At 36.1% G+C, this 25,400-nt stretch overlaps 1 protein-coding gene and 1 long non-coding RNA gene across 2 annotated transcripts in view; one reads left to right on the top strand and one right to left on the bottom strand.

Moving 5' to 3' along the window:
• alk (ALK receptor tyrosine kinase) overlaps positions 1–25,400 on the top strand; it is a 504,605-nt gene that overhangs the window by 32,742 nt on the left and 446,463 nt on the right. The gene's annotated exons all lie outside the window — the stretch shown is intronic.
• Positions 1,091–4,516, bottom strand: LOC137006724 (uncharacterized). The gene is made up of 3 exons (XR_010892528.1): positions 4,138–4,516; positions 3,398–3,467; positions 1,091–1,240 (listed from the first exon to the last, which is right to left on the bottom strand). It is a non-coding gene; the product is annotated as an uncharacterized lncRNA (long non-coding RNA).

Raw genomic sequence — 25,400 nt, 5'->3', positions numbered from 1 at the left:
CCAGCAAGTTACTGTTAAATTAACAGTGTCTTGCTGTTGTTGAAATTTACAGTTTGTTACTGTTTTTGTAAATACAGCATAAAGCTGTTATTTTCTACATTAACAGTAAATTACTGTCAAAAGTATTAACAGTTAATTAATGTTTATTTGCACTTTTTAACTGTAAGCTACAAATGTTATTATATTGAGAAATGGACTGCTAAGAAAAAAAGGTGTAACTATTTTTCTAGATATTTCTTTGATTTTATTAATTACCCCTTAGAAGTCTTGCTTTAAAACCATAATACAATGTACAAATATATCCTTTGAAACATTAAAAATTTAACACAATGCAGAGTAACTTCAAAATGTGCTTTATTAAAACTTTGAAAAACTTGAAAAATAAAGCCACTTTAAATCACAAAATATTCTCAAAATTACTTACCCCCATGCCGTTCCACACCCGTAAGACCTTCATTCATCTTCAGAACACAAATTAAGATATTTTAGTTGAAATCCAATGACTTAAAGAGGTCTACATAGGGAGCAATGACATTTCCTCTCTCAAAATCCATTAATGTACTAAAAACATATTTAAATCAGTTCATGTGAGTACAGTGGTTCAATATTAATATTATAAAGCGATGAGAAATTTTTGGTGCGGCAAAAAAACAAAATAACGACTTATTTAGTGATGGTCAATTTCAAAACAATGCTTCAGGAAGCATCAGATCATTGTGAATCTGTGTGTCGAATCTGCAGTTCGGAGTGCCAAAGTCATGTGATTTCAGCCATTTGTCGGGTTTGAACTGCGATCTGATTCATGATTCGATAGACTGATTCATAATGCTCCGATGCTTCATGAAGCAGTGTTTTGAAATCGGTCATCACTAAATAAGTCATTATTTTGTTTTTTTGCCGCACCAAAATATTCTTGTCGGTTTATAATATTAATATTGAACTGATTTCGATGTGTTTTTAGTACATTATGGATCTAGACAGAGGAAGTGTTATTACTCCCTACGTAGGCCTCAAGGAGCCATTGGATTTGAACTAAAATACCCTAATTTGTGTTCTGAAGATTAATGAAGGTCTTACTGAGTGTGAAACGACATGAGTGTAAGTAATAAATGACAAAATTTTCATTTTTGGGTGAACTAACGCTTTAAGTCCATTAGCTTCTTAAGTAGACTGGCAACCCGAGTGTGATAAGTCTTGTCCACCCTTGGTGCCTTTTTCAGGATTTATTCCAATGAAGCGTCTGAAAAACAAATGCATACATTCAGAATTAGTGTGGGTAAAAGTTTACATAACGAGAATGTGAATAGAAATTAAGGTAACACTTTACAATACAGGTAATATGCATTAATTCATGCTTAACTAATGCACAAATAATCATGAGTTAATGTATGACTTATGAAGAACTAAACCATTAATTAATGATTACTGCATCAGCAACTAATAAAGTTTCTATATGATTAATAGATTAAGTAATCATTATATTGTTATTAGTTAAATGTGTCATAATATATTAATTCCCTAATAGCATATTATATTAACTAATAATGTAAATGAACGTGTTAATTACCACAATCGGTCAAAGCCATGCATATATATATTGTTATTAGTTAAATGTGTCATAATATATTAATTCCCTAATAGCATATTATATTAACTAATAATGTAAATGAACGTGTTAATTACCACAATCGGTCAAAGCCATGCATTTCAACTTCCAGTTGTCTGCTTAAAATAATCTTTAGCTAATGATTTACAAAGGTATCATGTTATGACTTTACTTGTTGAGGCACATGACTATTAACTAATTCAAAATTAATTCAAAACCCATAACCACAATGACATATTACTTAAACGGTAAGTTCACCCAAAAATGAAAATTCTGTCATTAATTACTTACCCTCATGTCGTTTCACACCCGTAAGACCTTTGTTGATCTTCAGAGCACAAATTAAGATATTTTAGTTGAAATCCGATGGCTCCGTGAGTAGGGCTGCACGATTAATCGCATGCTATTCTCACGCGCATTTCGTCAGTAAAGCCGGTTCCCTGATTACCGCTAAATCGCCATCACCTGTTTTTAAACGGAGCGCCTTTTAATAGACGGAGCCGTAGTTCACGGACAAGCCACGCAATATCGCGTTCATTATCGCAGGCGATTCATCTGCGATATGAACGCGATATTGCGTGGCTTTTCAGTGATCTACGGCTCTGTCTATTAAATGCCGCTTCATTTGAAAGCAGGTGATGGCGATTTAGCGGTAATCAGGGAACCGGCTTTACTGACGAAATGCGCGTGAGAATAGCATGCGATTAATCGTGCAGCCCTATCCGTGAGGCCTTCATAGGGAGCAATGACATTTCCTCTCTCGAGATCCATAAAGGTACTAAAAACATATTTAAATCAGTTCATGTGAGTACAGTGGTTCAATATTAATATTATAAAGCGATGAGAAATTTTTGGTGCGGCAAAAAACAAAATAACAACTTATTTAGTGATTGTCAATTTCAAAACAATGCTTCAGGAAGCATCAGATCATTGTGAATCTGTGTGTCAAGATCCATTAATGTACTAAAAACATATTTAAATCAGTTCATGTGAGTACAGTGGTTCAATATTAATATTATAAAGTGACAAGAATATTTTTTGTGCGTAAAAAACAAAATAACGACTTATATAGTGATGACCGATTTCAAAACACTGCTTCAGGAAGCATCGGAGCATAAATGAATCAGTGTGCGGAATCATGGTTTGGATCGTGTGTCAAACCGCCAAACTGCTGAAATCACGTGACTTTGGTTCTCTGAACTGCAGATTCGACACTTTGATTCATTTATGATTTTGAAATCAGCCATCACTGAATAAGTCGTTATTTTGTTTTTTTGGCACACCAAAAATATTCTCGTCACTTTATAATATTAAAATTGAACCACTGTACTCACATGAACTGATTTAAATATGTTTTTAGTACATTAATGGATCTCGAGAGAGGAAATGTCATTGCTCCCTATGAAGGCCTCATGGAGCCATCGGATTTCAACTAAAATATCTTAATTTGTGTTCCGAAGATGAACGAAGGTCTTACAGGTGTCAAATGGCATGAGGGTAAGTAATAACTGACAGAATTTTCATTTTTGGGTGAACTAACCCTTTAACAATTAGTCATGTGCCTCAAGTAAAGTCATAACATAACAAATATTAATAAAAGTCTTGAGGGCTTGGAATGACATGAGTATGGGTAAAAGATGGCAGCATATTTATTTTGTGTGAACTGTCCCTTTCAGTATTGTAAAAAAGCATTTACCATGTTTGCTGAAATACAAAAGAAAAAAAAAAAAAAACACCCTTAGAGGCTTATGTAATAAAATAGACTTTACATTCATAGAGTTCTATACATACCAAGGAGTATCAGTCGAGGAGTTGCAGGTTGTTCAAGTGTCCTTTCTACATCAGCTGCAGTGGAAGAGGCCTAAGACACAGTTACAATGATGAGGACAGACAAAATACACTAACAATAATGCCTGTAATGTATGCATTTAATTTTTAAATTAGGAAAGAGCATGTCTATTTCAGTTGTTAGGACAATACCATGATAGAACATAAACAACAACAGCGAGTCAAATTGGGCAGTCTTTGGGCACGAAAATCTCAACAACAACAAAGTCTCCACTGAAATAAAATGTCATTTAGCCTACTGTACTGGGCAAAGTAACATTACAATACAAACCATCAACATAATAACTTACTGAGTAGTAACGCGCAACTTATTCTATCAAGCTAACCTTGGTCGAAGTAATCCAAAATACACCCAACGCTAAAGAAGCAAAACAGCAACAAAAGAAAAACTCCCCTCATAATACAGTTATGTACAAATTAGAACAAGCTTACCCAAATTTGCAAGCACAACGTTATCGAAATCAACGTTTTGTCTAATATAAACTAAATGTAGGCTATATTATCCAATAAATGAAAAGATCTTAAGCTAAAATTAGCAAACGAGATGACGACAATTTCAGCGCGTTAGAAATAACTTACATCGATATTACTTGGTTGCTATGATGTTAAAAGGCTTACTTTGCAGAAGAGTTTATAGTATATCATATTTGAAAAACTTGTATAGGTATACATAGTGAACTCACCTCGTACTCGGGAAATGTATGAATCCGAAATCCAGCTCCACTCTGTGACGCAGTTTGCACGGTTGGCAGGTTTGGCACTGAAATGGATGTATAAAACAGTTACAAGCTCAGCATCCACAATTATTACAGTTATTTGCACAGTTATTTGCAATTGCAAACGTGTAGCCTATCTTGTGTAAAAGGAGCAAGGCAAAGGTGCACTCACCGGTTAAATCACAGTGTAAAGACGGATAAAAATCCAGATGTGCTCGCTGCAGTTTTCAGTTCCAAAAATACTGTTAAGTACTGTTTTCTTTCCTTTGTGGAATAAATACGGTAAAATGCTGTTAAAATTTGTGTACGTCATTTCACCAACTGTAAAAAAACAGTAATGCACTGCTTTTTAATATAACAGGATTATACTGTTAAAATTTTGCCGTAAATTAACAGCAATTTTTAACAGTGTGGTTTCAAAGATATACCCATTTGAATTATGGTCGTCTGCCCTCTTTTTCCAGTTGAAAACCTGAGAAAATCGCTTTTAAAGTTTTTTACCGTTTTTTTGTTGATATCTTTCAAAATCCATTGAATTTAAAGGGATAAACTATTTATATTACAGCTTAATTTGACCAAAGACATTTATATATATAAATGTGATTAAACCAGGCTGAAGCTCAAATTATTTTAAAGTATTTATTTGAATTAATTAATTAATTCATGGCCAAAGGAATTTCTTTAAAAGGCTCGCGGGAAATGAAGTATACCTGGGCCTTAACCGCTCTAAATTGTAATGGACTGGAGCTCACATCGGGAGAAATGGGAACACGGGGGCACCGCGATGCGACCGCAAAGGGCACTTTCACTTTCACGATCAAAGTGCTTGCCACTGATAAGCATTGTAAATGCAGTATTACAGTATACACATACCAATTAAACATACACGCAGGTCTCCTCTCGGGCGACCTCCTCACTGGACTTTCGTTTCGCGTTCATATATCTCTTTTATCGATGCCATCAATGCTTTTACCTTTCTAGATGTAATTATGAAATCAAAACAGTCCATAAAACAGTCCTCACAAAAACTTCAGTCTGAAGGACTGTCTGAAGCGCTAGTCTGACAGGAGGATGGCTGGACCAATCGCGTGCCTGTCAGTCGAAACGGTAAAACCATGTCAAATTTAATAGCCATTTAAATACCTTTATTCAGTTATCTGGACTACGAAACTTTGGGAGATTAGTTTTGAAAATCTGTTCTTTGAAATTAGCTTAAAAAAAAAATAAATAGATTTTTTCATTGTTTTTCCACATTATCGGCCCATATCTTAAAATAGAACGTTGCGACTTTCGACTCATTTCGCCAGAGCGGGACACATATTTATTAAATGTATTAAATGGATGCTTATTTATTGGGAGAATAAAAACCCTCCGTACACTTTACCCTATCCCTACCCAATTATCACTTTTAATATTATTAAACACTTGTTTGCAGTTTATTTTACACTTTTAGCACATTATTTTCATTTTTATTGAAAATAAATGCGAGCTTGGCAAAAGGCGGATTCAAACCTGCATTGATCGTGTTAAAAGCCAGATCTGTGAGCCTTACTTGCTACTGCTTTGCCACTGAAGACGTTCAAATCTGTGTGTCAGTTTTAACTCTTGAGTGGTCCAACCAGACATATATATATATATATATATATATATATATATATATATATATATATATATATATATATATATATATATATATATATATATATATATATATATATATATATGTGTGTGTGTGTGTGTGTGTGTGTGTGTGATTTCATGTGGAAAAAAAGTGTGCTGGATTTAGATGATTTAATCATGTACATCACACGATTAAACCATGTAAATCCAACATATTTTTTTAGTGTATGGTCTTTATAATAAACAATCTTTTTTACTTTGTATGAATGTTTTTGTCTATTTTTGCCATAAAAATATTTTAAACAATAAATATACTACTTTGTTACAAATTGTTGATCCAAAGTGTGTGTGTGTGTGTGTGTACTGTACATATAACACTGTCTGTAAGAAATGGGTTAAAAGTGACGTGAGCATGAGTAAATGTGCCAAACACAGCAGAGGACAATTTTCACATCATCCACTGCTGCCCTTAGAAACCAGGGTATGGTCAAAACAAGATGGAGCTTGGGGCTTATCACCTCACCTCACTCCACACATACGTGCTCAGCAGTGTGGAGCCGCTTGGTGAGAGCCTGAGCGCTTTTGTCGAGACAGGTCACCAGAACTGAATGCCGAGTGCCACTCCTAACTGTCCCGTGCTTTGATACCTCTTCTTATGGAGAGCTTATCTTCACCCTACTTTTTATCCACTGCTGAAGCTCTGAATGAAAAAATGGAGAGTTTCAAGGAGAAAGGCATCAAAGTTTGACAAAGTCAGAACTTCTTGGATTGGCGGTTAAAATTCAGAGCAAGTAGGCTTGTGCTGTACACTTGAGAGCACAGATTATTCCGGCTGAAATATGGAAGCCCAAAATTGGGGACTGCCGAGAATGACTTCAGACTTTGCATGTGACAGGAGCAACATAAATCATAACAGGCGTCTGTTTATTTGCCACCACTCTTGTCTTCTAGAATCTCATTTTGGTTTGGGATTTGGGGAAGAGTTCCAAGATAAATTGCTTTCTTTTTTCTTGAGTCATTTTAAAGACTTCATGTTGGCTTTACTACAACATTTGGCAAAACAAACAGAATACAATTTCAAGGTCTCTTTGCTTCCTTTATTTATGCTATATTTATGCTTAACTATACCCATTTACATTGTAAGTGCTGGAGACAGAACGTCTCGGTTACATAGGTAACCCTCGTTCCCTGAAGGAGGGAACGGAGACGTACGTCGGACAGACCGACTGAATGGGAACACACATTCAGTCAGTTGCCCAAGGGTTGTCACAACTGAATTGAAAATGCCCTTTAAAGTCCAATTCAATTGTTCAATTTAAATTGAATTTGAATTGAGGTAACAAACATGATGCTGAATTGTAATTTAAACTAAGTGTAATTATTGCGTATTACATATATTACACATTTTCTTTTAAATTTAACCCATATTTGACATTTTGGATGCTCCTTTCCTCTCTGTGGTAAAAAGCATATATATTGTAGTATTAAATAAAGTAAATTTAGTTGAAGTATGGGTAAAACCAACCAAGAGTGAATGGGAACCAATCACTTTGAGCACTGGTTCCATCCGAACTGTCATTGACACATTTTCTGAGCAGCTTATATTTGATCTCTCATCAGGACGACTACTGACTTTCGAAATTTAATCGAAACTAATGAAATGTGAATAGAATTGATTTGCTGTCTACCCAAAGATTCACACCCCTAAGTTTTAGAGATTTCATTCCCTTTTTTTTTTTTTTCCTCATTTGGAAGCTGCTCTTGCATGGCCACAAATAGCTGCCTAGGGGTGTTACCAAAATGAGTGAACTGACTTTGCTCTTAAGTGATACTGGTTATATAAGAGCGATGTTGGGGCTTACTCACACCACAAAGACTTGGCTAGGATTCACAGCCATTTACATCAACTCAGTTCATCAGTTCTCGGTGATCTGGATCACTTTGAGCTGACACATCAGTACAGAGGCAAGCAAGTAAAACTGATCACACTGGATAACTCCCAGCTCAGTGACATTAAGCTGACCTTCCATGAAAGACCACAGACTTGGCTTTCACCCCAGAGCCTTCACTCATTTTTCTTTTTCAATCGTTTACCTCTGGTCAGATAGCAAGTGTGGAAGTGAACAGGTCAATGGCAAGGGGACAGGAAAGTATGTTTGGGGTCTCTTTTATTCGCTTGGCAACAATCTTGATAGTTATTCAAAGTTGTGCTTATTTTTAACATTAATTTGAAGTGCAGAATACATCTGATTTATGTCATTGTGCTTGAAATCAGACTGAAGCAGAAATTGTGAACAGAATGTCCTTTCTGACATACATGACAGATTTGTTAAGAAAAAAATCTGTGACAGAAAGAGTCTAGCATTAATTTTAGCCTATCTGTTTTCCTTTCTTGACTTACTCTTTCTTATTTTGCTGTCATTCCATTGGGATTTAATGTCATGAATCATGGAATAAATAACCACCAACCAAAAAGAAATAAATACGCTTCTCTCTGACTGAAACTTTAATCCAAGTAGCTAAATTAGCTCTATTTGCTTGGTACGAATAAATGACATGCCAGATCCTCAGGCTGTAAGGCAGGATCAGTTTGCATTTAAAATGTTGTATTAAGTTGTCAAGGTTTAGGGGCAACAAATGCTTTTATGCATTTCATATGGACCTGGAAAACAGCATTTTGTTTCTAACTCAGACACAGTAGAGATAAGAAACCTAGGTGTGGATTATCATTACAGTTTGGGATAGAAAATCTTTTTGTGTTAATATGAGAAAATGTAATTCCAGGTAATAAACCCAAATCCTGGTGTACTAAGAGGAAACGGTATGAGAAAAAAATGGTCAAATCAAACATGTGCAAATAGGAAAATACATCCATGCATTCTTCCTGGGTGGGGCTTAGGCATTTTAGCTTTAGTTTTTAAGTATAGCTTTATCTAGCAAGCTGTCAAGCTCCAAAATGTCCTAAAAGCTCCATAAAGTATAGAGGGTCATAAAATGGTTCATATGACTCACAAGCTTTATACCAACTATTACAGCTCTTCTTGGCACCTTCATGAGTATCGAGAATTAATGATCTCTAATTCTTGAACAAATCCTCCTTTTGAATCAAGTATTTCAAAGAATCAGTTGATTCAGATCACAAAACTGGTCTGAATGATCGTTCATGAATTGGACTGGTTCTCAAGTTCAATTTGACATTCAACAATAAATCAATGAGCCAGTCAAAGAGGATTCTGCTTCTTGAACAATGTTATTGTATGACTTTAGAAGACTTCTAATATATCAAGTCTTCTAAAACAGACAACTTTTATGATTATTTTTTATTATTTTAGGGTTTGATAAAATGTTTCCTTTTATTATATGGGGCAAGGATATTCTTTAAAAAAATATTGTGTCTTCCATGGAAGAAAAAAATTCTAAGCGCATGATGACAGAATTAAAATTTTGCAATTAACTATTCTTTATTAGCCAGGATTGCTTATCTAGATAGGGTTGAATGGCTTTAGTCTGGTTGATGGACCAAATGTGGACTGAGCCAAGTCCAGTCTTTTGCAGGCTGCAAAGAGGAGGACCGTGGCTAATGAGTGAAGGAAACAGGTCTTCAAGAGCTAGCAGCCTGACAGCTTCTTTGATCTACCCATTTGCACTCACTTGTGGCCACTTGATGGCTCTCTCCTGCCCACTGAGCCAAAGCCAGGTACCCAAGGGTCTATCACAGGCTTCAAGTTGAAGGGTCTGCACCATCACTCATGAGTAAGCACTTCAGGGCAGGATTAGTTGAAGCGATCAAGAGGTCTTCACGTGTTCGGCCCATTGGAGCTCCTCTATAGCTCACAATAAATGTGGGTCAGGACGTGGACGACTGAGGGCCCCCTTTGGAGATGCGCTTGGCTTGCCTTGAGTGGTGATGAAGCGGGCTGCGAGTCATCCATCTCCCCCGCCTTTACTGCTTTAGTATTGAGCAGGACTCAATCAGACGGCTGATGAATGTCATCCGCCTGCTGGAGAAGCAATAAAAAAACAAACAAACGGACAGGAGAAGCAGAATTAATGGCGGCAGCGGAGCAGGGAGGCTACCTCACGCTCTTACTCTGATTAAACAGAGACCATCACAGGGGAAGGGGCCATTAGAGATTGATTGTATTGACTTTATTGCTTTTGCTGGAAAAAGACGTGGTGGCAACCATTTCCCCCCTATCACGCTCTTTTATGTCTGTGCCCTGGGCCGAGGGGAGTCACTTCTCCATTTGCCAGGTGATTCTGTCGGAAACAATGAGCAAGACCCCACAGAACTTCCAGCTCTCTGTGTCGACAAGGATGGGTCCTCAGGCCAGGTCGTGAAAAAGCTTTCAAAGTGAAATGCTTTAAAATAATGCTTTAACAAGGCCTTTGTGGTGCTAAGGAGCGAAATAAAACTCCCTGGACAGCAGAAGTAAAAGGAAACATGATCATTTCTCATTAATAGCATGACTACTGCAAAAGCAAGAGAGGCATACTGAAATGTGGTCATCATACTCAATTATTGTTCACTGCAGACTTCACATAAGGTATAACAATAACAACCCTGACATCTGAACAGCAGCAAGTCCAATGGGATAGGCAATTCAAATACTCAGTATTCATGAAATGCTGGGTGAACATTTCTAGTATGGCCTACTGCATGTGAAATTCTGAAGTGGACACTTTGCTGTACCATGAGGTCACGGGAGCTGAGGAGGCGTCAGATTCGAAAAGCTGAAAAAATTAAAAAGTAAAGAACTGTGAACTGCAGGGTTCTTTTCAAATGCAAATGCTATATCCTGGTGATTATTATTTAAAGCTTTAATAACGGTTGATGCATAAAACTACAAGTTAAAGGTGATAATACATGGGGCAACTTTTTGAGCAATGTTGCCGGGAAATTTTGCCAAGCAATGTTTCTTGGCACTTTCCTATTGAGAATAGGCAACAAATTCAAATATAAAGTAACAAGATATAAAGTAACAAGATATAAATTTGTTGCCTATATATTCTCAATGGGAAAGTGCCCAAGCAACATCACTTGGCAAAATTGCCTGGCAACATTGCTCAGAAAGTTGCCCCATGTATCATCACCTTAAGTTGCTAGGAAATGTTGTTTTTGCTTTGACTCCTATATTCTGAATTTGTGGATGAATTTGATAGTTTGAGGTGCACCACTGAGCCCACCAACTCTCCCAATAACAAAAAACGAATTTCCGAAAAATATACCTTATGAGCGGGTAGGTAAAATAATGTCATTGTTATTTTAACTTGTTTAAATAAGTTGTTTAAAAACAATGTTATAAAAGTTAGACATAACGATTCGTATCAGATAAGGTGCAACAGTTGAAACTATAACCCTGCAAAGCTGTTTATTGCAAACAGACCAAAGTAGCAACTGGTTTAGAGATTGGCATTGTTACCAACAAAAACATTGTTTTGTGAACCTAGTCAGCGCACAGCAAGTGTGATGCTATGCAAACTATGTTGTTTCCTGGGTTGTAATCTGTCCCAACTACTCTAAAATATAAATTAAATAATTATTATAGGCTTACTGTAGTGATTTAGGGTAATGCAAACACACAGTTTTATGATGTACTCGCTTATTTAAATTTTGTTAATTTCGAACAGAAAAAGCTTTAGCTTTAAATGTTACTGTATATTAGCAAATAATCTACAGAATAAATGACTTTTTTGGTTGTTGTCAGTACATCACAGGTGTGGATTTGGTATGTCCGGAAGTGTTTTTAAACTACATATCTGCATGAAGTATGACTAAAAGAAGTTCCTCAATCATTTCACCATAGATACAGTACACTTAAAGTTCATACTTGGTTTAATGAAAAAATTACACACTTCACCTTTAGCAAATGAAATACAAGTAGTTTCTAATAGAAAACCATACATTAAAGTCATACTGTTTTGCTTTAATTGTAGCTCATGCAAAATACGTTGAAATCCCACATTATGTAAATTAAGTCCACTGAAAGCGAGTGTTGACAACCCAAGTGCAGTTATTTATTTAACAAAAACATGAACTAAATACAAAAAACAAAGACGTGGCTTGACTTAAACTTGAACTTGAACTTGAACAGAAACAACAAACTCACAAACAGCAGTTTACAGGGAAACAAAGCTAGACAAGATAACAATGAAACATGAGGGCTACTTATACAAAGAGACTAATGACAAACAAGGAACACCTGTGAACAATGAAGACAATGAACCAATGACAGAACTGAAACCATATGACTAAATCAACCAATGAGAACATATGCTGCATTCATGTCATTATATTCGGAGCCGTTCACGTCCTTGGACTGGGAATTATGCGTTTCTATGGCACCACTATCAACACCTATGAATCTACAGCGGTCAGGTGGTACAGCGGCCATGTGGTGCATGTGGGAGCTTTCAGAAAACTCCCAGCTTACAAGCTGTAATTACGAGCTCTACGAGGACGTGAACGCTTTTTACAAGCTAGAATCTCGTAACTACAGGAATTACCTATAACACATGAGACAAGGGAAGCACATGACATGATCACATGAAGACCTGGGAATCACATGACAACAGAGCACATGGCAAACCAGGAAACAAACAAAGCAATGAAACATGAAGCATGAACATGAAATGAAGTGTGAACAGGAAACATAACATTAAAACAAGACGTGACAGATAGACAGTCAACACACATGATAGGCAATCTCAATAGGATGTATTTTGGGGATAAACACTGGCTTTCATGCATTTGCACATAATTATTGTTCTGAGCGTATGATTACAGTTATGGATGTGACAAAGTACTTGGTTTGGCATTTACTGTGATAGAGCTTGGCAGTTTCTCTGAGAGCAAGTGGGAAGACCCACAAATTATTTACCAAGAAATAGGAAGGCCTAAAATAATTTCCTTCACTAAAATAGACATAAAAAATGGAAATTAGCTTCCTTGTGCCTATCTGCCTGAAACTTGTCTGCAGAAAACAAAACAAAAAAGAGAATGCAATAAAAAAAAGAAAAAAGTAATCATTTTTGTGAATTTCAGAAAATGGTATAGCTTTGAGATATTGAAAAAGAAATCACAGCTGTAACAGTACTTATTCTTGCTAGTGTCACATTTTCTCACAATAACAGAGTTGTCAGAGCATCATTCTACTTGGTGCAAGGTGTTTTTGTGGCTCAGTGCTCTAAACAACATACAAAACTACATATTTTGCATTGACTTTTCACTCTAGAGCTAATAACAACAATTTTTATAACCTATAAGGAAGCTGTCGACTAACGTAACCAGCCGAATGTGTTGCATCAGATATTGTTGATAAAAAATTCAACACAATACAGAAGCAAGTGAGGCAGATTACAGTGATCACAGAGTGAGTGATTGCCACACCGTAACTACTTGACTGTGCAGTACAAAATACCTCAAAACTGCTGGCATTTACCATTCCTACATGAATCACTCCTGAAAGAGGAAAAGAAAATGATTTTGCTTGCACATTGAAACATTAATAAAGTTTTCCCATCGCTATCTTTCCTGCCCAGTGAAAATAAGAACAAAAACTTTCTGCAGTGCAGTTCTTCAATAAGACAATCATGCAGGGCTCATTGCATAATAATAAGCCAGACTACTTTATTGAGCTTTTTTTTATGCTTTGAATCTAAGCAAGTGATATCTTTCATCTCACTGTGGCCCAAAGCAATGCATACATAACTCAGCAACTGGGACAATTTCAAATGCTTCAATGACATTTGCTTCATGATATTGGTTTGAGATGGACAGGCTCCTCAGAGACCGTGTCCCACTGCCACCACAATCTAACCATTTGATCTGGTGAAATGCCTTCAAAATCAGCTATGGATATGGCAGAGATACGGGGCTTGACCTGACGCAGCAGTACATCTTTACACAGAATTTGGAAGCACAGAGCTGCCTTAGTACCCCACTGAGTACAGGTACATGCACATAATGGAATCAAAATGGCTTTTCCTGAAAGCTACTGATATCTGCAGCATACAGGCAACATGCTTGTTCCATGTCTGTTGTATGGTAGAAAATGTTCAATTTTTACATATTGCTCTCCTAGTCCTTATAACATCATCCTAGGCTCAATCAAAAACCACCTTTAGCTCGATAATAATTTTCCTGTTGTCACTGTTAAGCTGCTTTGAAACAATATGTATTGAAAAAAGTGCTATATAAATGAAGATGACTTGACTTGACTTGAAAACATGCCTCTATCTAAAACTCATTTACATTTCACTGCAGTTTCCAGCTGAAATGAACACTAGTGGCTGTAAAACACCCACAAATTGTATTCCTTTTTCACACAAATTATGATTACAGAGGCAGGTTATTGATTAATAAACACTTACTTTTGTGCAGTAATATGTAATATTATATGTTATGACTAAACTAATACATTTTGACATTTGCATCACATAACCAGCTCCATATGTGTGGCTTTTCTGACATCTTCATCTTGTTCTGTAACTCACCTGGTAAGAGCTCAAAGACTCGTAGAAGCAAGCTAAAATGTCATGGAGGCCTCAGCAAATTATATTTTATCTCACGTTTGCTTCTGTTAAGGAACTATTGGTTAGGTGTAGTGTAGAATTTAGTGTTGGTAGTTATTTTCAGAGCATTGACCTTTTAGCGGCACTCACCGGAAACTAATTTAATTCCCAAACTGCTGCAACAAGTAAAATGTGATAAAAGGTTGCCAGATTTACATTCCCCTGATTTGGATAGAACTGAACATGCTTGTAGCTCCACTCACTAGACATTTCACATTTGAAAGTGTCACAAAGCATGCAAGAAGCAACATAATATAATTTTGCAGAAATGTTGCCACAGGCACGTTTTCCAGTGAGACTGCGTTGTATGATATTGTATGCTATAATCAATAGTCACCCTTGCACTGTCAGCTGTGGTGAAGCATAATCACAGGATTAATCTTGACTGAAAACTATCAAGTAATCTGATTGCGCATAATATACAGTTTGGTTGTGACCATAATATTTTGATCTGAGTATGATACCGTGCCCTGGTTTAGATATTTAGCCAATAACACAATGCAAACCGGAATAATTTTTTGTACCATTCATTTGGGCCAGAGCACCGATGCTGTGAGGACCCTATTGTAACTGCTCGGTCAATTATTATTCTTCTCCGAAATGAAACACATTTTTGAGGGCCTAAACATGCTCGAAAACTCATGAAACTTTGCACACGCATCAGAAGTGCTGAAAATTTACGTCTGATATGGGTTTCAGAATTAGGTGTGGAAAAATGGCTTGATAGCGCCACCTAAAAAATTTAAATTAAGCGCCCTTCACGCTGCGTTTCACATACAGGAATGAAATTCGGTAGACATGTGTAACAGCCTAATACCTACAAAAAAGTCCCTGGGTACAAAATCTGTAAACCCAACAGAAAGTGAGATATTTTGAGTTTTCTCTGCAAAATTTTTGCAGTTTTTGCCATTTCCAGACGTTGTACTTTAACTCCTCCTAGAGCTTTAATCAGATCAACATCGTATTTGGTCAGTCTAATCTTAAGGCCTTTGCGATGTTAAATTGCGAAGATCTAGAGTTTCCGCTGAAGGGTGTGTGCGTGGCAGCCTGACAAAGTTTGATGTTTTGCCATTAAACAGGAAGTTGTTGTAACTCGTGTATACAATGTCAGATCTGCCCCAAACTTCACATGATTCATTAGAGTCCTGACCTGAAGACATCTACATGGCAATATTCTGTTACAGTCATGTAACATTTGTTAACATTAGTTAGCTTGTTACATATTCCCTGTGTTTGGAGTTTTATGTTTTAATGCTAGTGTTCTGTTTCCTGTTGCCATGTTTGTAGTTTTGTAGTTTTTCCCTGTGATTATCTCTCCTTGGCATATCTTGTTACCTCGTTCAGCTTGTTACCTCCTGTGTATAAATAGCCCTTGTGTTTCACTTGTTCTCTGTCAGCTGTTGAATGTAGATGCTCGGATTTCTGCTCTTTGTGTTTCCTTGTTTTGTTTTTTGTTTTTTTTTCAAACTTCTCTCCGCACATAGATCCTCTTCTCTGCAAGCCTGCCCTCATTTTCAGCATTTCATAAATAGCATTAATAAAGATTAATTAATTAACCAATTTAATTAATTAAATGAAGAAATCCTGTAGCAAATGTATTGATCATTGTTAGATAATATTAGGTAGTGCATTAACTAATGTTAAGTAATGGGAGCTTTTTATGGTTTTAGTTTTTGGTTAATACCATGATGCAAAAAGATGCTATCTAAAAAGTTAAATAACTTATTTGTAATACATTTGCATGTAAAACGTATAACACATGATCCTCATAAGGAGCTTGTCTCTTGTTTTGCAAAAATCTAAATATTATAGAATATCAATATCATGCATCATAATTGAGTAAGACAATAAAAACAACAATTGACACTTGAATGGACACACACAAATAGAATATGAATATTTGACACAGAAAGCCGAATAGTGGACCTGATTTCACCATGTGTAACATTCCTGGATCAACATCTTTGTTGATCCTGGAACAACATCCCAATCAACAATCAGATCTGAGGGACAAGTATACAGTTTATGTCAAGTTTAGGCTTACAGTCAGGGTTAGGTGATAAGCTGTAGGTAGTTTTAGATTAGGGTTAGAGCTAAATTTTCAGACAGGAATGTTGTTCTAGGATCAAATATATATGTTGATCCAGGAACATGTTGTACTTTGTAAAATCACGGTGACCAAAGCGGAACTCTTAAAGGAACACTCCACTTTTTTTGAAAATAGGCTCATTTTCCAACTCCCCTAGAGTTAAACAGTTGAGTTTTACTGTTTTCGAATCCATTCAGCCGATCTCCGGTTCTGGCGGTACCACTTTTAGCATAGCTTAGCATAGTTCATTGAATCTGATTAGACCGTTAGCATCGCGCTTAAAAATGACCAAAGAGTTTTGATATTCTTCCTATTTAAAACTTGACTCTTCTGTAGTTAAATCGTGTACTAAGACCGACGGAAAATAAAAAGTTGTGATTTTCTAGGCTGATATGGCTAGGAACTATACTCTCATTCCGGCGTAATAATCAAGGAACTTTGCTGCCGTTCCATGGCTGCAGCAGTGCAATGATATTACGCAGCGCCCGTGAGCCCCTGCTTGCACAGGGAACGTGCCTTGCAACCATGGAGACGTTTGTGAGAGAGACGCTGCGTAATATCATTGCGCCTGCTGCAGCCATGATACGGCAGCAAAGTTCCTTGATTATTATGCCGGAATGAGAGTATAGTTCCTAGCCATATCAGCCTAAAAAATCGCAACTTTTCATTTTCTGTCGGTCTTAGTACACGATTTAACTACAGAAGAGTCAAGTTTTAAATAGGAAAAATATCAAAACTCTTTGGTCATTTTTAAGCGCGATGCTAACGGTCTAATCAGATTCAATGAACTATGCTAAGCTATGCTAAAAGTGGTACCGCCAGAACCGGAGATCGGCTGAATGGATTCGAAAACGGTAAAACTCAACTGTTTAACTCTAGGGGAGCTGGAAAATGAGCCTATTTTCAAAAAAGTGGAGTGTTCCTTTAAATGGCTTCTATAACATAGGATATTATTATAGTAGTAATTTTACATTTTAAAAATATGCAATTGAGCCAAATGTCAAACAGCCTGGGGAGCAAGATATATGTGAGGCCGATCCAAGGGTTTTTAAAGCAAAAATGTGTCAGGGCAATTCAGACAATAATGTTGGCCTCTGTAACACATTTGCGTTATTATAGTAATTATGACATTTTCATAATCGTTGCATTACATTTTCATTCTCAACTCATTCATGTATGCATTTTTAGACCATGTTAGGTCATGTTAACTATACCATCACTGAACTGTGCTGAATAGCAGCAAATCATTGTCAGGAACTAAAATGTGAAAACTGATTTTGAACCTGTTGGAATTTTGGGTAAGTTTTTAGAGAAACCTTACTGGATGTTTGAATTCTTGAATTTACATTTTATAATGCACAAAAGTTGTATTGTTAAAACTATGTTTGGACAACAATTAGTGGACAAGCGCTGTCAAGCTTAATGTCGAGCCCTGCGAAGATGTCACGATTGGTTACAAGTTGCAGTTACTTAAAGCCAGCACACGCATGAAGAGATCTGCATATTGATCAATAGCTAGGCCAAAGAGCAGAATGATTTGAATAAACAGCAAAGGTTTCATCAGAAGACACCCATCAAGGTGGGTCAATAGCTCCTTAGGGAGTGGAGCCGCCGTCAGGTCTTCTGGCAGCCGGGGATCGAGAGAATGACCTGCATGACGATTGAGAGGGAGAAATGTGGGCTAGCAGGAGTGAGATACAGATCCGTAGACACATATCTGTTCTTGTGCAAGAGAAAAAGAGACACCACAAGCTGTACAATAGCCCAAGTATCTTCCCGTTGAAAAAGCAGTGAGATGGCAAATAACAGAAGGGGGATTTAAATATTAAGATATTTAGATTGGAGATACAATTCATCAGCAGTTTTGCCAACAAAGCTCCATTGTTGTTCCACTGGAACTTATCCACAATAAATTAAATCACAAAGGGGATAGTAATAATAATGAAATTTTAAAGTGTTAGAAAAGGGAACATGGACTTGAAAATAATAGCCACAACAATTTTATTTGCGTTACACAATTTAGAAATTTTGAGCACCCAACTCAACTTCTAACCATTTCTCAGTATAATATAGTATTAAATATAACAGGCGGATACAGTCACAATAATTTATTCCAAAATTCCAAAATCTTCCTCTTTGATGTGAAATATAATAAATAATAGACACAAAGCAAAAAATATTACTTGCATAAATCCCTAATTTAAGGTAAAAGTGCTCAGATAAAAAAAAAAAAAAAAAAAAAATGTTGTTTATCAAAGAGACTGAACATCAAGATATATGTGCGGCCGCAGCATGGAGTTTACAAGGGTTTGGAAAGCACTCATAAAATGTGTCCAGGCAAAAAATTCCGAACAACTGCTGTGCTGTGCACTCATGTGACAATAACATCCCAACTGTCTGCCATTACTGGGCTAATAATGTCCAGAGTCCCTTATGGCTCATGTCTACTGTAAAATATTGCTTGCGGGGACATTAGAAAACATTCTTGTCCATTTTCTCAGGAGTTACATAAATTACATGCCATATGCAATAAGCCAATCAGTGCTAAGAGGTCATAAACTGGCTCTTGAGGTGCATTATGCTTGTCCACACCACCCTCGAACCTCCATCTTCCAGAGCAACTTATACAGTAGTATACAGCTGCCATAAATCTAACTTTTCTTGGTTGGTTGCCATTGCATCTAGACACGAGTGTCACGTACACTCAGATACATATGCGTGTCCTTTCTCCTGATCTGACACATAATCATTAACTCTGATGTGAGAGCTGTATTTATTAGGTGAGGTTGCAACCTTTACTTTCTCTCAACCTCCCTGCAGTGTTGTAGCTATGACCCTGAAACTCATTCAAATCCACCTACACTCCATTCTACACAGCTATGTCTTCACTTTTTAATCATTCTAAACACTCAAAATCTCTTTACTATAACGTTAGGGCACGTATAAAATTCTGTTCATGAATTATATATATTTTTTTATCAGCATTAAGGTTGTTTTTAAGGTTGTGTGTTGTTTGGTGAGTCTGAATGGATGTTTGGGGGTTTTCGAAGCATTTTTGTATTTGAGAATATAAACTAGCCAAATTTAACCTATCTATCTATCTTACAAATATCTATCTAGGAAAGCCTAGCAACTAGTACATGCTAACACTATGCTAAATAATGCTAGCATCATGTTAAAACATGTTAACAATTTGCTAATTCATGCTAGAAGCATGATAACAAACAATGTTAAACCATGCTAACAACATGTTAAAACATGGTAGCAAAGTGTCAAATCAAGCTGATAGAAATGTGTTAGATCATGCTAGCAGCATGCTAGCAATGTACTAATTCATGCTAGAAACATGATTGTAACAAGGTAAACCATGCTAGCAGCATGTTAAAACATGCTTACATGTTATAGCAATGTGCTAATTCATGTGCTAAATCATTCTATCAACATGCTTTACTTTTGTCTTTAAATGAGATGTGACTACGTTTAGGGAGTGGGAAGATTTGCACTCTGTTCAAATCACATAACAATGTTGTACTGCTTCAGAAAGTCATTGCAGACAAGATTGTGTTTAGTCTGCCTGGTCTACACACCTGTTTGAATTTTGAGACTGATAGAGGCGGCAGCACGGATTAAAGCCTACATTTCTGGCATACCAACACAGCATCATTGCTATAGAAACCAATGCAAATCAGATCTGGGCAGTTCCAATACACAATGTGGACAGTCAGTCATTTAGATCAGATTCCAATCAGATACACAAATATTCAGATTTAGACTGACAATAATGTAGCTTAATTAAAGTCTTTATTAACAAGCTGATATGCTGATTCAGGTGTATTTGTTTAGGAAGAGTTCAAAAATGTGTACTGTTAATGTTGTTTCCTTTTATTTCTTTAAAATATCTGCCAGAAATCCTTCCAAAATTCCCTTTAACTGAGCTGGCAAAGTTTGCAAAATTTCTACCTCTGAATATTAAAGAAACAAATCTAACATATAATTCCCCAGAGTCTTAATTAATTCATCCAATGTATCAAAGGACTGTTCGCTAAACCATCAGAACATCAAAATGATTTGTAAAAAAAAAAAAAAAAAAAAACTCCAAATATATGTCATGAATACATATAGACTCCAAAAATTAATAAATCCCACTCTTCCTAAATCTATTGCCACCTCAGGCATAGGAAAAGTAGAACAATTATTGTGGTCGCCCCCTGTCTATTCTTGTGTTCCTTACATAAATATCTGTTTTTGCTGGCAGGCAAGGACATTGGCTGCGTGCTGCTAATCTTCCAGTATGACGTCGAGTGCGCAGTGTGATTTTAATATTTTAATAGCTGTGGGGTGCCAGATCCTCTGTTTCCCGGCATTAACATAAACTGAGTCTGTTTGGCCATTATGAACGTCATTAGGGCACCTGTTTGTCAGCTAGAAAGCGTCTGCTGACTGTGTTTAAATCTAAGCTGGATGTAGCATCTCTCAGTTAATTTTTTGTTATGCATTACTCACAGCAGGTGCTCATAGCACATTCACACTGAAAGAGGACGCTGAGTAGCTGCAATGCGATAAATAGTCCTCTTGTCCTTCCTGAACCTCTTTGAGAAGTTTATGGAGTTTAATGAAGTGTGGCAGAATTGATACTTTGTTTTGTACACTAATTATGAAGGTTTTTTTGTTTTCCTATGAGAACTGTTTAGCAACGGTTCTTTGTTTGGCCATGCACTTATTCTAAAATTGTGCATTTTATCCTTTTCTTATGGACATGCTTAAAATTTTTCAAAGTTTTCACTTGCAAGCTGATAAGTTTAAAAAGCACATCCTTGAAATTTTATTTTTTCTCTCTCTGGCCTAGATTCCACAGGTATTGAAAACATTTAATGACAAAAAAAATGATTGTTAGAAGATAAAGTATCCTCTCCTGCATTAGATTTACTTCAGGTTGTCCATCGATCATTAGAATGACCTTTTTTCTCTCATGGATAATATGCTGGTTCCTCTGTGGATGAGTCCAGGGATGTCAGCTGCTGACTTCTGCTGCATTCATGTCCTTTTTCAGGGTTTTTTCCTGGGGAGGGGAATGTGTTAGTCATTCATCCTTTTTGAGACTGGAAAGTCATTCATTCTGTTCGCCACATAGTAATTACAGTCCAAATCAAATCACACTGGACCCTATTTTCATTATGGGTCAATGACAAATGACATTTTTATTTTTTTTAGAAAATGGTGTACGGATCACAACTTTTTTTTTATCATTTTTATTTCCTGTTTTACTTATTAGATTTCTGTCACATGCAATAATACTGAGTATTAAAACATTACAGAAGGGTTGTGACTGCAATTTTATGTTGGTTTTAAGCAACTAAAACAAACAAAAACCTTGTTTTCACATTTATTTGTATATCTATTTTCATAAAACATAACATTTCAAAACAGTTTTATAGATATTTGCATATTTGGGTCATACTGTCACATTCATAAACACCTACACCTAATTAGGTATTTTGTGTGCATGCAAATAATATATCAATTTTATGTCCTCTTAACTGTGATTTATGGGGCTATTTTATGACTAGATTTACCTCATTGAGGAAGAAATGACCCTTCCACCTTCATCTATCTCATTGTATTGACTGAGTCAGTACTAACTTATACACATATAAAACACTATAAATCTGGTCTCTGGAAAACTAAGCAGTCATTACCTAACGTACTTACTCAACTAGGAAGTTTCAAGTATGTGATTTTCAGCAGTACTGGATTAGACACCTTCCACTGATTCTCTCTATTTCTCCCCATCTCTCCCTCTCTCTCTCTCCTTTTCACTAATATTACCTTGAAACAGGCTCCAAAAACCTCTCTCCACATAATAATGAAAATTCTTCAGCTAAAAACAGACAGACACTTTATCTTAAACAGACAATTTGTTGAAGGAGTTCAGAATTGAAGAGCACATTAGCGCAATAAGCATGACGCCAGAGTTCAGCGATCCTAATTTAACAATATGTTTTGCTTAATCTGGTTTGAGATACAGTATGATGGCTGTGTGTGAATGTTGTTAACTCATAAAGGTGTGCAAATAATGACTGAATTTAATGTTTGGAATCAGCTGTGTTTTTGTAAGTTGTAGACATTGTTTGGCAGTAGGGTAGCTACTAACAGTGAAACTACATTTGAACTACATTTCTCAGTATTATTGCTAGTTTTAAATCATCAGTGGCTTATTAGTTACCATATATAACATAGTGGAGTGTGTCCACAGTGATCAAGCGTAGCGTTAGTTCTGGCAGGTCATGTTAGTCAAGCTTGCCTATCACCGCATTCCTATATATATATACATATATATATATATATATATATATATATATATATATATATATATATATATATATATATATATATATATATATATATATATATATATATATATATGGTCCATTCAGTACTATCAGCAGATTTATCGCATCGCTCAGGAGCTAATTACCCTCCTCCATCCCCAGCTCCTCCTTTGTCCAGTCAGGACTTGCCCTTCTGATATTCCTCTTGATCATACTCATTTCTTCAATTATGTTGTTACATTTAATTATTCTCAAATTAATGATATTGCAATGCTTTGGTTTTGTTCTGTTTGCCCTGCTCTTATTTATGCTAGGCTGCATGGATGGGCAGGGAGTTCCTGCCCAGAACAGAACCATACCACCAATCCAAACTGTATGCTAACTGCCAGTCATCTTTGACGATAGTGATCCTCACAGAATTACATTTTTTTTCTGACAATATTTCTGAGTTTTTTTCTGTTCTTTTGAGTCAACTCTTTACTAAGAAATAGTCACGTACACAGTTCATGTGCACTGAACTGTTTACAGCATTTAGCTTGTTGGTAATATAATGATTTATTAGCCAGCTGTTTGTAAAATTAATCACATTGTCCATGCAAAAAGCCATCCGGCTCTCTAGATATCGTTCAACCTCTAATCAATGCATCTGTATTTTACAAGTTGAAAGTGGTACCAAAAATGTAGCAAAATTCTCGACTGTGGCCAGATCAACAGAGTGTATTTTTATTTATACATTTATGTATTTATTGTGAAACAAAGTTATCCAAGTTTTGTGCCAATAAAGAATTTCAATTTTCAATTTCACTTCAGATTAATCTTTAATCTTAGTCAGTTTAATTTTTTTTTGCCTAAAACAAAATGATTGCTTCACTGAGCCAGAATATGTTGTATGAAAATTATTATAAAATAAAGCAAAGAAATAAACATTTGATCACTGAAGCACTATTCATTGCTTTTCCCGTCAGATGAGCCAGTCTCAATTCAGTGTCTTCAGTGAGACGTGAATGCTGTCGAGGCTCATCCTTCTGTCAGCTGTCATTTTGTTTCACAGCATTGTCTGAATTGTTAATCAGATGCCAAGCAACTGGAGGTCAAACTCCCAAACTTTAATCCTATACTATAAAAGGGATATTTTCCTTTCATCATTTACCTGAATCTAAGAAGAGCTTAATGAAAAAATAATATAAAATAATGTACAATACATGTTTGATTACACACACGTACACACACACACACACACACACACACACACACACACACACACACACACACACACACACACACACACACACACACACATATATATGTATATATATATATATATATATATATGGTGTAAACTGTCCCTTTAAGTACTGCAGGTACTGGCAGTTGCAGGATTACCAAACAAGACCCTTGCAAGTCTCTTTTTCAAGTACATTAGAGCTATACTTGCATGACTGAAAATAGGTCCCCCGGGGCATTACCAATATTGCCGCTAAGTGAACTGACTTCCCTTAGGATTTTTTGTGAAAGGTACGGAAAATTAAGTGTAGTCTGTATGAAATTAGGAATACAGTGTAGTTTTATTATTATTATTATTATTATTATTATTATTATTATTATCCAGTCAGAATCATAGATGTATATTTTAGACACATCAAGCAGCAATGTGGACACTGTTACAAAAATAAAAAAAAAGTTGTAAACCTTTTTTTCCCACTCACAGTTTAATGCATCTACATTTTAAAAGTTGACAAAGTTACCAAAAATGTTGCAAAATACAATGTGAAGTACTGTGGCCTGGTCAGGTCAGTGTATACATTGGAAGAACAAGTGTTAACCTATCGTGGCCTCATACTTTCATCTACATGACAACTTTTTCTGGTTCTTTGGCCAAACAGCAGGGGAAGCAGTATCTAGAATGACAGGCCTCTGACATGATGATTACAGCTTGTGTATTATCTGAAGAAAGGTTACTTTGTTGATATGGTTTTATTTTTCACTGCAAGGTGGATTTAGCAGGGAATATTGTGGAAGTAATATCATCTGAGAAGTGGTGATTCACTTTTGTATGTAATGGCATATGTGATATGCCAGAAACGGTATATTGTATGTTTATATTTCTGGCACATTAGCATGAGGAATTGATGCCTTGGAGTATTGATTCAGTCAGAGTATATTCAACTGAAATAGTGTAATCTTGGTCTCTTTATTCCTCCTTTCGTCTTTCCAGTTCTTTCAGTGTTGGGTCAATTTTTCCCAAAGCACAAACTCACCTGTGGCCCTGGTTATTTATTCAGAAACCTGACTGATGTGTGAAAACATATGTTGACATGGAGAAATTTAACTGATTTCAGGTTGTGCTTGTTTAAACTGAATAAAAACATGGTTTAAACTGTGTAATTATTATTATTATTTAATTTTTTAACAAGGCCAGAAAATGCTTCCATTAAAAAAAAAGGTAAGTAATATACTGTTGCTGTTGTTCCTCCACAGGGACGCTAGTAATTAAGTAAACAGAAATATATTCACTTAATATATTCTCCTATATTAGGTTTGTCTTGTCACATGCCATAGTTGACTGGTATGTTGTTGATGCTTTTACGAAATGTGTTTATTCTTTTATTCAGTTCTGT

The sequence above is a fragment of the Chanodichthys erythropterus genome, chromosome 18 (genome assembly GCF_024489055.1).
Source record: "Chanodichthys erythropterus isolate Z2021 chromosome 18, ASM2448905v1, whole genome shotgun sequence".
Lineage (NCBI taxonomy): Eukaryota > Metazoa > Chordata > Actinopteri > Cypriniformes > Xenocyprididae > Chanodichthys > Chanodichthys erythropterus.
This window is presented reverse-complemented; position numbering and strand designations above follow the sequence as displayed.